We start from the raw sequence: 13163 nt of genomic DNA on the forward strand, positions 1-13163 counted from the left end.
GAGAACACAGCTTGAGAAAATGCTAGAAAGTCATGCTTAGTTGTTTTTGTTTATAATAAGGGATTGGCTTTATTTTATAATTCGAAAAGATATTAGAAAACAGATCATTCATTCATAATTTCAGGTCAGCTTGTTCTCTTGATGTATCACGGGACACATTACTTTATATGATAATAAACCATTGTAATGAACTTCAAATGAACTGAACTTCAGAGTCATCTGGTGTGTCAGGACTAATGACATGTTAATGCAGATAAAAGTGCACACTTAAGTCTTTCATTAATTTTAATCAGCAAAATTGTAATAGGGCACTAAGATTGTTGCCCCTAAAGTATTGAATTGCTGGAGGGACTGTTGAGAAAGGAAACCTATTCAGTATCCCAAGAGAACAATGTCAGAGAACTGCACATGCTTGGTAATAATGACATTGTTTCTTTCGTGGTAAGACTTATACTGTGGCAACTTGTTTGCTTCCATTCTTCATAATTAGGAAAGCTGGTAGGAAATACATTAAAAGGAAAATACTGACCCAACAGAATCTACTTTGTGAAATATAAAATATGTGAGTGTTTGTGTGTGTGTGTGTTAATATTTCTCCTCTGTAGCCTAACATGTTTTCCCTAAAGTCTTGGCTGAGCCTACATTAACATTACTGAGAGCTAGTTGGATTAAAAAGCAACAACAACAACAGCAACTCAAGATTATTGTCTGTGCCAATTTTCAAGGGCATAATGTACCAAAACAACCAATGCTTACAATTTTCCCACCTGAGCCAGCATTCTCCTTCTATCAACCTAAAAATAAAAGATATTGAAGTAACATGTATGTAAACTTATTAGCCTTTAGTAGATGCTCAGTGGTTGCTTCTGAATCCAGATCAATAAAAATAAGCGCCCTTTTAGAAATCCTTTGTAATCTCCAAGCAGCAAGAATGTCTTCTGAGTGACTACCCAATGTAACACTTGATTTTGCCTCACTGGGTCGCTGGTCTTCCATTCTTGTAATGCTGCATCAGCCTGCCCAAGACGCTGTACCTCACGCCTTTTTTCACCAGCTCTGGCAGAATTCAGACTATGGAATTACAGCACTCATTACAAAATATTACCGATCTCATCCCATCTCCGCCTTTATCAGTCTCAGAGTTGAAAAAAACTTCAACTTGCAAATGCAAGCTAGAAAACAAATTCAGGAGATTATCATTTGTTACAAATAATGACACAACTTATGTCCATTTAGAGTTATTTTATTCATGCAGCAAAATATATGACATTAGTAATTATCAAAAACTGGGGCACCTGGGTGTCTCAGTTGGTTAAGCATCCAGACTTTGGCTCAGGTCATGATCTCGTGTTTGTGGGTTCAAGCCCTGTGTCGGGCACTGTGCTGACAGTTCAGAGCCTAGAACCTGCTTCAGATTCTGTCTCCATCTCTCTTCCCCTTCCCTGTTATGCACTGTGTCTCTCTCTTCCTCTTTCAAATGTAAATAAACATTAAAAAATTATTTAAGTAATTATCAAAAACTAATTTCACTGTAAGCAATTTTGTGTGGATGGATCTGTGTGTGCGTAAAGAGTACCACTGTTTAGTGAAATTCTGTGTGTGCGTAAAGAGTACCACTCTCTGTTTAGTGAAATTCCAAAAATGTGACATGAATGCAAGCACTACTGAGATAAAGGATAAATATCTGGAGACTAGAGCTTTTCACCAGTAGAAATATGATCAGTCAGGGGCGCCTGGGTGGCTCAGTCGGTTAAGCGGCCAACTTCAGCTCAGGTCATGATCTCGCCGTCCATGAGTTCGAGCCCCGCATCAGGCTCTGTGCTGACAGCTCAGAGCCTGGAGCCTGTTTCAGATTCTGTGTCTCCCTCTTTCTCTGACCCTCCCCCGTTCATGCTCTGTCTCTCTCTGTCTCAAAAATAAATAAACGTTAAAAAAAAATTAAAAAAAAAAAAAGAAATATGATCAGTCAGACTGATACATCTGTTTTCCATTAGAATAGTAAGAGATCTGCTAACCATTTCAGATAATATGACCTAGCTAGACAAAGAAGCAAATGAAAATATATGTGGTTATAGCTTGTACCTTTGTAACACATCAACAGGTTTGTCATAATATTCACAATGTGATCCTGAAAAGACAAATAAGGAAAGAAAAGAAGATGAAGTGCTAGATACTCTGTGGATTTCATATGTGTTTGTTATTTCATAATCGCTTTTAAAATCTCTTTGTTCACTTGATATGGCTCTTTTCAGAAATCACAACACGAGCAAACATTGTCAACATTTAATCAATTGGTGGTATAAAGTGGCACCACGCCACCTGGGGTCACTTCAGGGCCAGTCATGGATTTCCCACTGATCTAGGTCAGCGCCAGAGCCATGTGATGGGGCTGTTACCTCCGCCACGTAGCAACACTCAAATGAGTCCAAAGTTCTTGTTCTGTATTGTTTCTTTAAGATCCTTGAAACTATTTTTGGAATACACAGAAGAAATGCCTCTGCCATATGGTAATAATGACTACAAATTACTGACCTCCTAATAAGTGCTATCATAGGAAACACGCTTTATATTTTCTGTGTAATCCATACACCTTCCCATGTGGGTTTTTTCATAAGAGGCCCAGAGATTTCAGCAAGTTGCCCAACATCACACAGCTATTGAAAGAGTCAGAGGGCACCTGGGTGGCTCAGTTGAGCGTGGAACTCTTGATTTCCTCTCAGGTCATGATCTTGCAGTTGGTGAGACAGAGCCCCACGTGGAGCTATGCACTGATAGCACAGAGCTTGCTTGGGATTTTCTCTCTCTCCCTGTCTCTCTGTCCCTCTCCTGCTCGCTTGCCATCTCTCAAAATAAATAAACAAAAAAAAAAAAGTCAGGATTTGAAACTATGATTGCCTGATCCTACCAAGCATGCTACTTCCCAAGACACCTTTTCCTTTCTACTTCTTCTACGTGTCCGGTAAACTTTAAAAACAAAAACAATTTTAATTTTTATTATATATACCTATGTTTTTAAAATTAAAAGGTACAAAAAGTTATACAGGAATGTCTTCCTTCCACCTGTGTCCCTAGCTGCCCCATTCTCTTCTTCAGAGATGTTCTATGCTTCTATGAGTAATTATGTAGATATATCTCTCCCCTCCTCACAGTTTTCCTGATATAAATGGTAACTCACACTATGATGAGTTCTAAAAGGCATTCTCTTGGGAAACTAATTCTGAGATGTTTACTTTTGAGCACTTTTGTTTAAAATAGTAGTCTATATACACAGCTTCAATTGAATACAAAAGAGTGAAAAAAACAAGTCTCTCTCCCTCTAATCCTTGAAATTCCTTGTTTCTCGATCCAGATTGACTCACTCTTACCAATTTCTTTTGTAACCTTCCAGAGACAGTTTTTTTAAATGAAAGCATATCTTTGTATCCTTTCCCCTACTCTTTTTGCTTATTTACACATGCAGTAGCATACTGAACACGTTGTTTCGCACCTGACTTTTTTCACTCAACCATGATACCTTGGAGATCATTCCATGTCAGTATGTATAATTCTATCGTATTCATTTTAACATCAGAAAGAATTCCATGATATGTATATACCATAATTTATTTCACCGGTTCTCTACATACGGACATTAAGTTGGTTCTAGTCTTTTGCTGGTATAAAGAATGCTTCGAGACTATTCTTTACTGTATGCGTATGTGAGAGAGTTTTTATGCAGGATGAATTCCCCGAAGTGGAATTGCTGGGTCACAGGGTATATGCCTTTTTTTCAATGGTCATTGCCAAATTACTCAGAGATTGCACAATTTACGTTCATCCATTAACATGTTTGGGAATATACTTTTCCCCCAAACCTCACCAGCGCAGAACTTTATCAAACTTCTGTCACAGTGGAGTTTCTATGTTTCATTCATTCATTCGTTAGTAGTTTAGGCAGAGCCCCTAATTATACCAACTGTATCATTAATGGTATACCAGATCCAGCAGTACATTTGGGGGGCTCTAGACTCTGGATGCCAAAAGCAAGCTGAATCTTTGATCACCTAATTTATTGAATACCTGCCCTAGGCCAGGCACTGAGGATACAAGGAGAAATGAGCAATGGCTGCACTCAAGGACTATAACAGTTCCCACAGTGTATGAAAATGGCTGCTAACACATTCCAGTTACTACTTGGAGAATGGATCCCAAATGTTCACTTAGGCTTAGGCTTAGGCTTCCACCAGAGCTTGCAAAGATGTGGGTGGTGGTTGTGCAATCCTTCCATTTAAAGTCTTTTATCTCCACTCTAGCATATGAATAAGACAGTTGCAAAGAAAAGAGAAAGCATTTGGCACACCTAATGGGAGGTACTCACATTTAATTGCAGTATGCACTCTGGCTCTAGCCGGGGAACATAGAGTCTATTTTGTTGGTAGGTGTGAGAAGGTGTTTCTTTTGTTCTGTTTTTCTGTGTGTGGAGGGGAGGGCTTAAAGTTTTCTAGAAAAAATATATGAGAAACAGAGGAATTGTTAATTACAAAACCATCAGTCTAGGGGCGCCTGGGTGGCTCAGTCGGTTGGGCGGCCGACTTCGGCTCAGGTCATGATCTCGCGGTCCGTGAGTTCGAGCCCCGCGTTGGGCTCTGTGCTGACAGCTCAGAGCCTGGAGCCTGTTTCGGATTCTGTGTCTCCCTCTCTCTGACCCTCCCCCGTTCATGTTCTGTCTCTATCTCAAAAATAAATTTTAAAAAAAAACGTTAAAAAAAAAAATCAAAACCATCAGTCTTTGCAGATAATTCAAATAACTGTTGTCTTCTGGCTCTACCTAAACTGACTATAAGAAAACCTATATTTAAGCTTACCATTATGTTTGTTGATTTCTGATAAAAATGTCAAAAGTGCCCATATGCAGATGGAAAAACCCAAACAGTGAAGAATTTGAGCATTAAACTCGGTCATAATTAGCCTATTGTACCTAATCAGTATGATGAGTTCTGAGCCTTGAGTACAGCCTCTCTTTCCCACCCTCCCTTTTCCTCAGATATAGCTTATACAGAATCACATTATGCTACTCTGAGATTACTCACCTTATCAACTGTCAGACGTTGATAAAGTCACACAGGGATTAAAAAGCCTCTGATTTCACTGCGTGTACCATCAGTGGTGCACCAAATCCGGGAGTACATTTTTGGGACTCTAGACTCTGGATGACACAAGCAAGCAAAATAATTCACAAGCTAAACCTTTGATCATCTTGTATCATTCTGTCAGCTGTTAGAAGCATCAAAGTTATTCCTACTGTGCCAACTGGGCTATAGTAGGAAACACGGAGATAGCAATGCTCTGGGAAACTTTTTGGTGTCTATTCCCTGGGACATCTGAATGAAGAGATTCTGAAGGATTTTAGAATCCTTCTGAAAGGTTATTGAGTAACACTTGCCAGTAACCTTTGTGAATGTGGTTGCTAGTTTTTCCCAAGAAGTCTTATTAAAAAGTTAACCTAAAAATGGTCTACTTCACATCATTATCACTATGATCATAATCACAACTATTAACTAACATTTATTTTTTTATGTTTATTTTTGAAAGAGAGAGAGAGACAGAGTGTGAGCAGGGGAGGGGCAGAGAGAGAGGGAGACACAGAACCCAAAGCAGGCTCCAGACTCTGAGCTGTCAGCACAGAGCTAAATGCGGGGCTCAAACTCACGAACTGCAAGATCATGACCTGAGCTAAAGTCAGACACTTAACTGAAACTGACTAAACCACCCAGCTGTCCCTTAACTAACATTTATTGAACTGTGTTTATTGGAAACTGCTGACCCTGAAGATATAACAGGAATAAGGCAAAGAAAATCAGGGGGCACCTGGGTGGCTCAGTCAGCTAAGCGTCCAACTTTGACTCAGGTCATGATCCCACAGCTTGTGAGCTCAAGCCCCATTGTGGGCTCTGTGCTAACAGCCTGGAGCCTACTTCAATTCTGTGTCTCCCCCTCTCTCTGCCCCTACCCTGCTTATGTTCTCTGTCTCTCATAAATGAATAAATATTTTTAAAAGAATAAAAAAAAAAAGAAAATCAGGAAAAAAATATACACCTTGAGAAAGCATATAGTGCAGATAAAGATTGAAAGAGAACACAGAGAAATAAAAATGGCTGTACATAGCTAATAGAGTTATATGTACATTTTTAATGTTTTGTTTTGCATCATAAATTGTTTTAATTTTTTTAATGTTTGTTTTTGAGAGAGAGAGAGAGAGAGAATGAGTGAGGGAGGGACAGAGAGAGAGAGAGGGAGACAGAGAATCCAAAGCAGGCTCCAGGCTCTGAGCTGTCAGGACAGACTCTGACCCAGGGCTCAGACTGGTGCACCTAGAGATCATGACCTGAGCTGAAGTCCAATGCTTATCCAACTGAGCAACCCAGGCGCTCGAGCATCATAAATTGTTTTAAGCGTTATTTAAAAAAATTTTTTTTAAACATTTTATTTATTCTTGAGAGAGAGAGTGAGAGTGAGAACGAGAGCAAGAGAGAGAGAGAGAGAGAGAGAGAGAGAGAGAGAATGCGAGTGGGGGAGGGGCAGAGAGAGAGGGAGACAGAGAATTCAAAGCAGGCTCCAGGCTTTAAGCTGTCAGCACAGAGCCTGACACAGGGCTCAAACTCACAGACCATGAGATCATGACCTGAGCCGAAGTCGAACGCTTAATTGACTGAGCCACCCAGGCACCCCTAAGCATTATTATTTTTAAAAAGTCATTTAAAATCGTACACTAGGAAAATCATTTTACAATCCTAAATTGGGATACTAGTCTCCAGGTTAACATTTTGGTACATATTATTTCAGGCTTTTTTCCTTTGTACTATCTTTTTATCTATATAAGGGTATATATATATAATTACAATATTTTAATATTAATTACTATTCTGAAACATGTATTTTTTTGCTTAATGTAATTTAAACAGGCTTCCACTGTATTATATATAGATTTACCTAATTTTTACAAAAATTATTGTTTAGAAATGGGATCAGCAAACTATAACCTGTAGATGGACCACATGTTTTTATAAATAAAGTTTTGTTGGAACACCCCATGCTCTTTTGTTTCCTTATTGTCTATGGCAAGTTTTGTGCTACAATTGTAGAATTGAGTAGTTGCAAAAGGGACTTCATGGCCCACAAGCCCAAGATATTTATCTGGCATATTAAAAAAAAAGAAAGTCTTCAAGTTTCACTGTCGGGATATTTCATAATTTGAGCAATTGTCTTTTTTTTTTTTTTTTTTTGAGACAGAGAGAGACAGAGCATGAACGGGGGAGGGGCAGAGAGAGAGGGAGACACAGAATCGGAAGCAGGCTCCAGGCTCTGAGCCATCAGCCCAGAGCCCGACGCAGGGCTCAAACTCACGGACTGCGAGATCGTGACCTGAGCCGAAGTCGGCCGCTTAACCGACTGAGCCGCCCAGGTGCCCCAAGCAATTGTCTTTTGATTGACATTTCAATCATTTCTAATTTTCTGTAGTTATAAACATTCATAAAACAATAGTTTTATGTTGAGTTGTAAATATCTTGGAAGTCTGTCTTTGCATATTTGTGAATATTTACTGACATACAGAAGTTTAAAAATGTCTTACATTGACATTGATATTAGTCCATCAGTCTTTTCCTTTATGATTTTCACCTTTGGTATCATGCATAGAAAGGTGGGTAGTTTACTTTTGTTAAAATAGTCAACCCAGAACTACTAGAAATGGGTGTGTGTGTGTTTTTGTTTGTTTTTTTCAGAATGTCTAACCCTCGGCTGCATTCTTCAATACTTGGATGGGTCTGTTTTTCCTCTTTCCATTTACATCAGGAAAACCACTCAAAAGCAAAGCAAGCAGAGGATAGCTGCTGCCCAGGGCTCAGCTGCCCTGTCCTGATTGTGCTCCAACTACTGGCAAGTGAGTTGATGTTTCCAGGCTCTGGCTGAACTCCTTTATCTCCCTGCTAACTCTGAAGTCTGACTGGCACACGGAAGTACCCTGACTGGGGGCCTGCCTGGCCTGGCTGTCTCACACTTGGCTTCCCCATTACTCTGCCTGTGCCCCTAGCTAGCCAGGCATAGCTCAGCTCTCAGTGTGCAACCTCTGGGACTCCATACTTGCTCATGCCTTCCAATTTGTCTCATACCCTTAACTGCAACTTTTTTTTTTTTTTTTTTTAATTTGAGGGAGAGAGAAAGAGAGAGAGAAGGAGCATGCAAGTAGGGGAGAGGAGCACAGGGAGGCGGGGGAGAATCTTAAGCAGGCTTCACAATCAGCAGACTCCATGCTGAGGGCAGAGCCAGATGTGGGGTTCGATCCCATGACCCTGGGATCATGACCTGAGCCGAAATCAAGAGTCGGAGGATTGACCAACTGAGCCACCTAGCACCCCTAACTGCAACTGTTTAACTCCTGGCTTGCCTTCTTTGTTGTGTGGTCCCCAACTTGGAAAGGCTAACAGAATCATTGCCAAATTAAATTCCTCTTCAAATAGCTCTCAGTATATGGGGTTTGTATACATGTGTTGTTACTCAAGAAAAAAAATCCATTACGTAAGGAAAATCCAATTAGCCCTCTGAAGCAAAGCCTCACATGTACTTCAAAATCCTGTTAAATGACAGCAAACCTCCAATACCATCCAAAAAATATCGGGGAGCACCAGTGAGAAAGGTGAGAAGGACACGTCTATATTAATAAAATTAACTCTTAAAATTAGCTGGTTTAAAAAATTTTTTTAATGTTTTATTTATTTTTGAGACAGAGAGAGACAGAGCATGAGCAGGGGAGGGGCAGAGACAGAGGGAGACATAGAATCTGAAGCAGGCTCCAGGCTCTGAGCTGTCAGCACAGAGCCTTATAAGGGGCTCGAACTCACAAACCTCAGCATCATGACCTGAGCCAAAGTCAGACGCTTAACCGACTGAGCCACCCAGGTGCCCCCAATTAGCTGTTTTTTTAAAAGTAATCTCTACACCCGATGTGGGGCTCAAACTCATAACCCTGAGATCAAGAATCAGATGCTCTCCTAAGTTAGGCGCCCCTACAATGAGCTCGTTTTTAGGGAAAGTTAACTGATTCTGAAGACCTAGAAGGGCTACAGCATAACAATTTATAGTACAAAAATGGTATTTTCAATAAATTTTTTTAAAAAACTTTCTTGAAAGTTTATGAGAACTTACAGCCACAAGTTTTCCTGGTCTCCCAAGAATCCATTTCCCCCACTGCACAGAATATCTTGCAAAAACATAAATGCATGGAAGAGCTATTTCTAAAGGGCAGTATTTATTTGTTTTAACTTCTCTTTTACCATTTACAACTCTCTTGCATTGAATCTTTTCAGAAAGATTTTCCAATTTCCTTTGCAAACTGACAAACATAACTTCAAAACACCTTGAAATTTGCGTACAAGCATAGAGCCATTACACTAGTTCTGGAGAGAATTTAGCTTTTAGAATTTTAGCTTATTAGATTTTAAAGACGAAGAATAGCAAACAACTATTCCACACTATTTTCTCACCAAACTCCAGCCCTCAGTTTCTTGCCTTTTCCTAACATTGGGAAGTCAAAACCTGGATTCTCCTCATTCTCTCCTTAGATGTTGTATTCATTTTCTATTGGTGCTGTGACAAAGTATCACAAAATTAATGGTTTAAAAGAGCACAAATTTTTTTCTCTTACGTTTCTGAAGGTCAGAAGTCCAAAATCAGGTCTTAAGGGAATGAAGCAAAGTGTCTGCAGGGCTGTGTTCGTTCTGGAGGTTCAAGGGGACAGTCCACTTCTTGTCCTTTGCAGTTTTTAGAGGCTGCATATGCATTCCTTGCTCATGGTCCCATATCACTCTGTCCTCTGCTTCTGTCAACACATCCCATTCTCTAACTCTGACCCTCCTGTCTGTTTTTTAAGGTTTCTTGTGCCCACCCAGGTTAATCTCCCAATCTTTACCTTAATCACATCTGCAAAGTCCATTTTGCCATGGCAGGTAATGTATTCACAGGCTTCAGGGATTAGGATATATGGACATCTTTGGGGGGACCATTATTCTATCTATTATAGATAGAGTTCTAATGTAGTCAGATACTTGATCTGCTCTATAATTTTGCCCAGACTAACACACTGACAGAAAAACACCATTAATATTTTCTGCCTTTAAAACTGAAGTATAGGGGCACCCGGGTTGTTCAGTCAGTTAAGCGTTCAACTCTTGATTTTAGTTCAGGTCATGATCTCAAGGTTCATTAGATAGAGCCCTGCGCCAGGCTCTGCATGGACAGTGTGGAGCCTTCTTGGGATTGTCTTTCTCTGCCTCTCCCCTGTTCGTGTATACACCGTCTCTCTCTCTCCAAATAAATAAACATCAAAAAAAAAAAAAAAGTATAAAGACAATAGCTAGGCCCATGAAAAGAGACAAAAGGAGAGATTAGGGCAAATATACTTCTGTAATGACCTATTTCTGTAATTACACAACCACATGCCCTCTCTGCTAGCTCCCTCCTTTCATACCTTGGCTCCATCCACTATCATATCTCCTATGACTGGCCTTTAACTAGGATCTCCTTTTTGGGCAGTAGGAACTCCCTATCCTAGGGTCAACAAGCTCCCCTACATCCTTGAACACAGTTTCCTTTAAATATAGTTCCTACTTCACTGTGATTGGGTTTTCCCCCAATACACTGTCACTTCCAAAGGAGTCCACTTCCCATCATGTTTCCTACCATCTCTCCACTGCCCTCTCCTCTCAGCACTGTACCTTTTTTTGGAAGGAAACCCAAACCACTCACTTATACTCCTCTTCCCCCACTTTCCCTATCATCATCTATGGAACTCCAGAATATTCTCCACTTTTGTCGATCATTTCAGGATCTCAGTCCTTCTCTCTACCTGAAGCACTGCCATCAATCCCAACAGCCACATGCCAACTTTCCAACAGTCTGGCCTCACAATTCTTATTAGGACCAACATGTTCCCTAGCCTTCACATGCCTCCCCTCCTTGACAACTGGGTCCACTTAACCCTCACTCAGTGACTCAGCCCCAACTTTCCTTGGTCAAAGGCTTTAAGAAGCTCTGCATCATCATTTGGAAAGTTCAAAATCAAATAGACTTCCTTATAATTGAACTCTTATTTTTCAGTTCTAGGAACTAGGCTTTGACTTGATATCAAGAATTTACTAAGGAATAAAGATGTATTTATTTAAGATTTTATTTTTAAATAATCTCTACACACAATATGGGGCCTGAACTCACAAACCCAAGATCAAGAGTCACATGCTCTTCCAACTGATCCAGCCAGGTGCTCCCCCCATTTTTTTAAGTTTATTTTTTTTTTAGTAATTGACCCTTCTCCCTTAAAACTGTGGTCCAGGGGTGCCTGGTTGGCTTAGTCAGTTAAGCGTCTGACTCTTGATTTTTCAGCTCAGATCATGATCTCATGTTTGTGAGATTGAGCTCCACGCTGGGCATGGAGTCTTCTTAAGATTCTCCCTCGCCCTCGCCCTCTGCCCTTTCCCCGCTTGTATGGGCATGGGCTCTCCCTCTCTCCCTTCCTCCCTCCTTCTCCCAAAACAAAACAAAACAAAACATAACAAACAAAACAAAACAAAACTTTCAGTCCAAGGCTGGGGCTTCATCTGTGGCCAACTTTCCTAGTACCAAAACCTGTCTCTTTGTATTGTCTCAACTCTATGAATGTTACCTCGGTCTAGATCCCAGCAGCCGCATTCACCCTGAGACTGACCATTCATCACTGGGGCTCTGAATTTTATAGGTTCAACTATTCCCTAACACTGTGTTCTGCCTGCTTGATGAGACTCTCTTTTGGTACCAACAGCTGGATCTTTATTCCTGGCACCTGCTCACCAAAGCAGACTGGTCCAACTTCAATTCAGTCTAGCTCACCAAGCTGCAGTGAACTTTTCTGTGACCAGCTATGGAAAGGAGATACAATAATACCCACCCCCACAGCTTTCTACCACTCTCTCACTCCTTTCAAACTAGATTTTCCATCTCCCTTTGTTCTCTAGTCTCTTAATATCTACTTTGCCCCACAGACTCTCTGCTTCTTTATTGCACCGCTCCCTCACTGCTCCAGGACATTTCAACCATTTTAGATTCTCTCATGTCTTGATTTCTCTGCCATATTCTCTCTGCCAGTATTCCAAACCTGGCTAGTCCCTGGGATAATCATTAAGACCATTTATAAAACTTTCAGTTCTCTTCCCTCCAGGTACCTGGTAGTGTCTTACTTCTCCATTCCTCTACTTTGGCCAATGAAATGTCAATAATTTTGAGAAGACATATCTCCAGGTAGAAGCTTTAAGAGATAGTGCTTCCTGGGGTACCTGGGTGGCTCAGTCAGTTGAATTTCTGTCTTCGGCTCAGGTCGTGATCTCACGGTTCGTGAGTTTGAGCCCCACATCGGACTCTGTGCTGACAGCTCAGAGCCTGGAGCCTGCTTCGGATTCTGTGTCTCCCTCTTTCTCTGCCCCTCCCCTGCTCGCCCCCTGTCTCTCTCTGTCTCTCAAAAATATAAACGTTTAAAGAGATAATGCTTCCTTTGTCATGATCTCTTTCCTTTTGTCTATATTATAAGAAACATTCTCTAAAGTGGGGAAAGTGGTCCCAACAGACCAACAATGCATGTAACAACAGAAGAAATAAATCTCTGCTGTTTTAAGCCTTTGAGATTACAGGTGTGTCTGTTATTATAGCATAACCTAACCTGTCCTGAAAGATACTGGTCCTACCACCTGTTTTTTCCACTCCTGTTCTCAGTCTGTAGTGGACCTGGTTGTTTTGCCTGACTGGCATTCCTCTGAAAAACCACCCCTCCCTCACTTTGGGTCCATGTTATTCATGACTTCAGGGGTGATTCAGGCAATCCAACTGTCCCAGCCCCTTAGCCCCAGGGACTAGTTCAATGTTGGGCACCTTATCCAAGCTGGGCCAATTATAGTCTCTACTAGGTTTTGGCTGGAAAAATTGGGAAAGAAGTGCTCTTTCTGTGTGGGCTTTTGCTAAAGCAGCGAGACTATGTTTTTGGAGCTGCCAGTGGCTATCTAGGAAAGCAGAGCCAAACAATGGAGAAAAATGTACTTTGGATGACAATTATTTGAGGCCTTGGATTTAGCCTTGTCTTAAGACTTTCTTCAGACTTTTCCTGTTAT

This window comes from Panthera tigris, chromosome C2, assembly GCF_018350195.1.
Source record: "Panthera tigris isolate Pti1 chromosome C2, P.tigris_Pti1_mat1.1, whole genome shotgun sequence".
Lineage (NCBI taxonomy): Eukaryota > Metazoa > Chordata > Mammalia > Carnivora > Felidae > Panthera > Panthera tigris.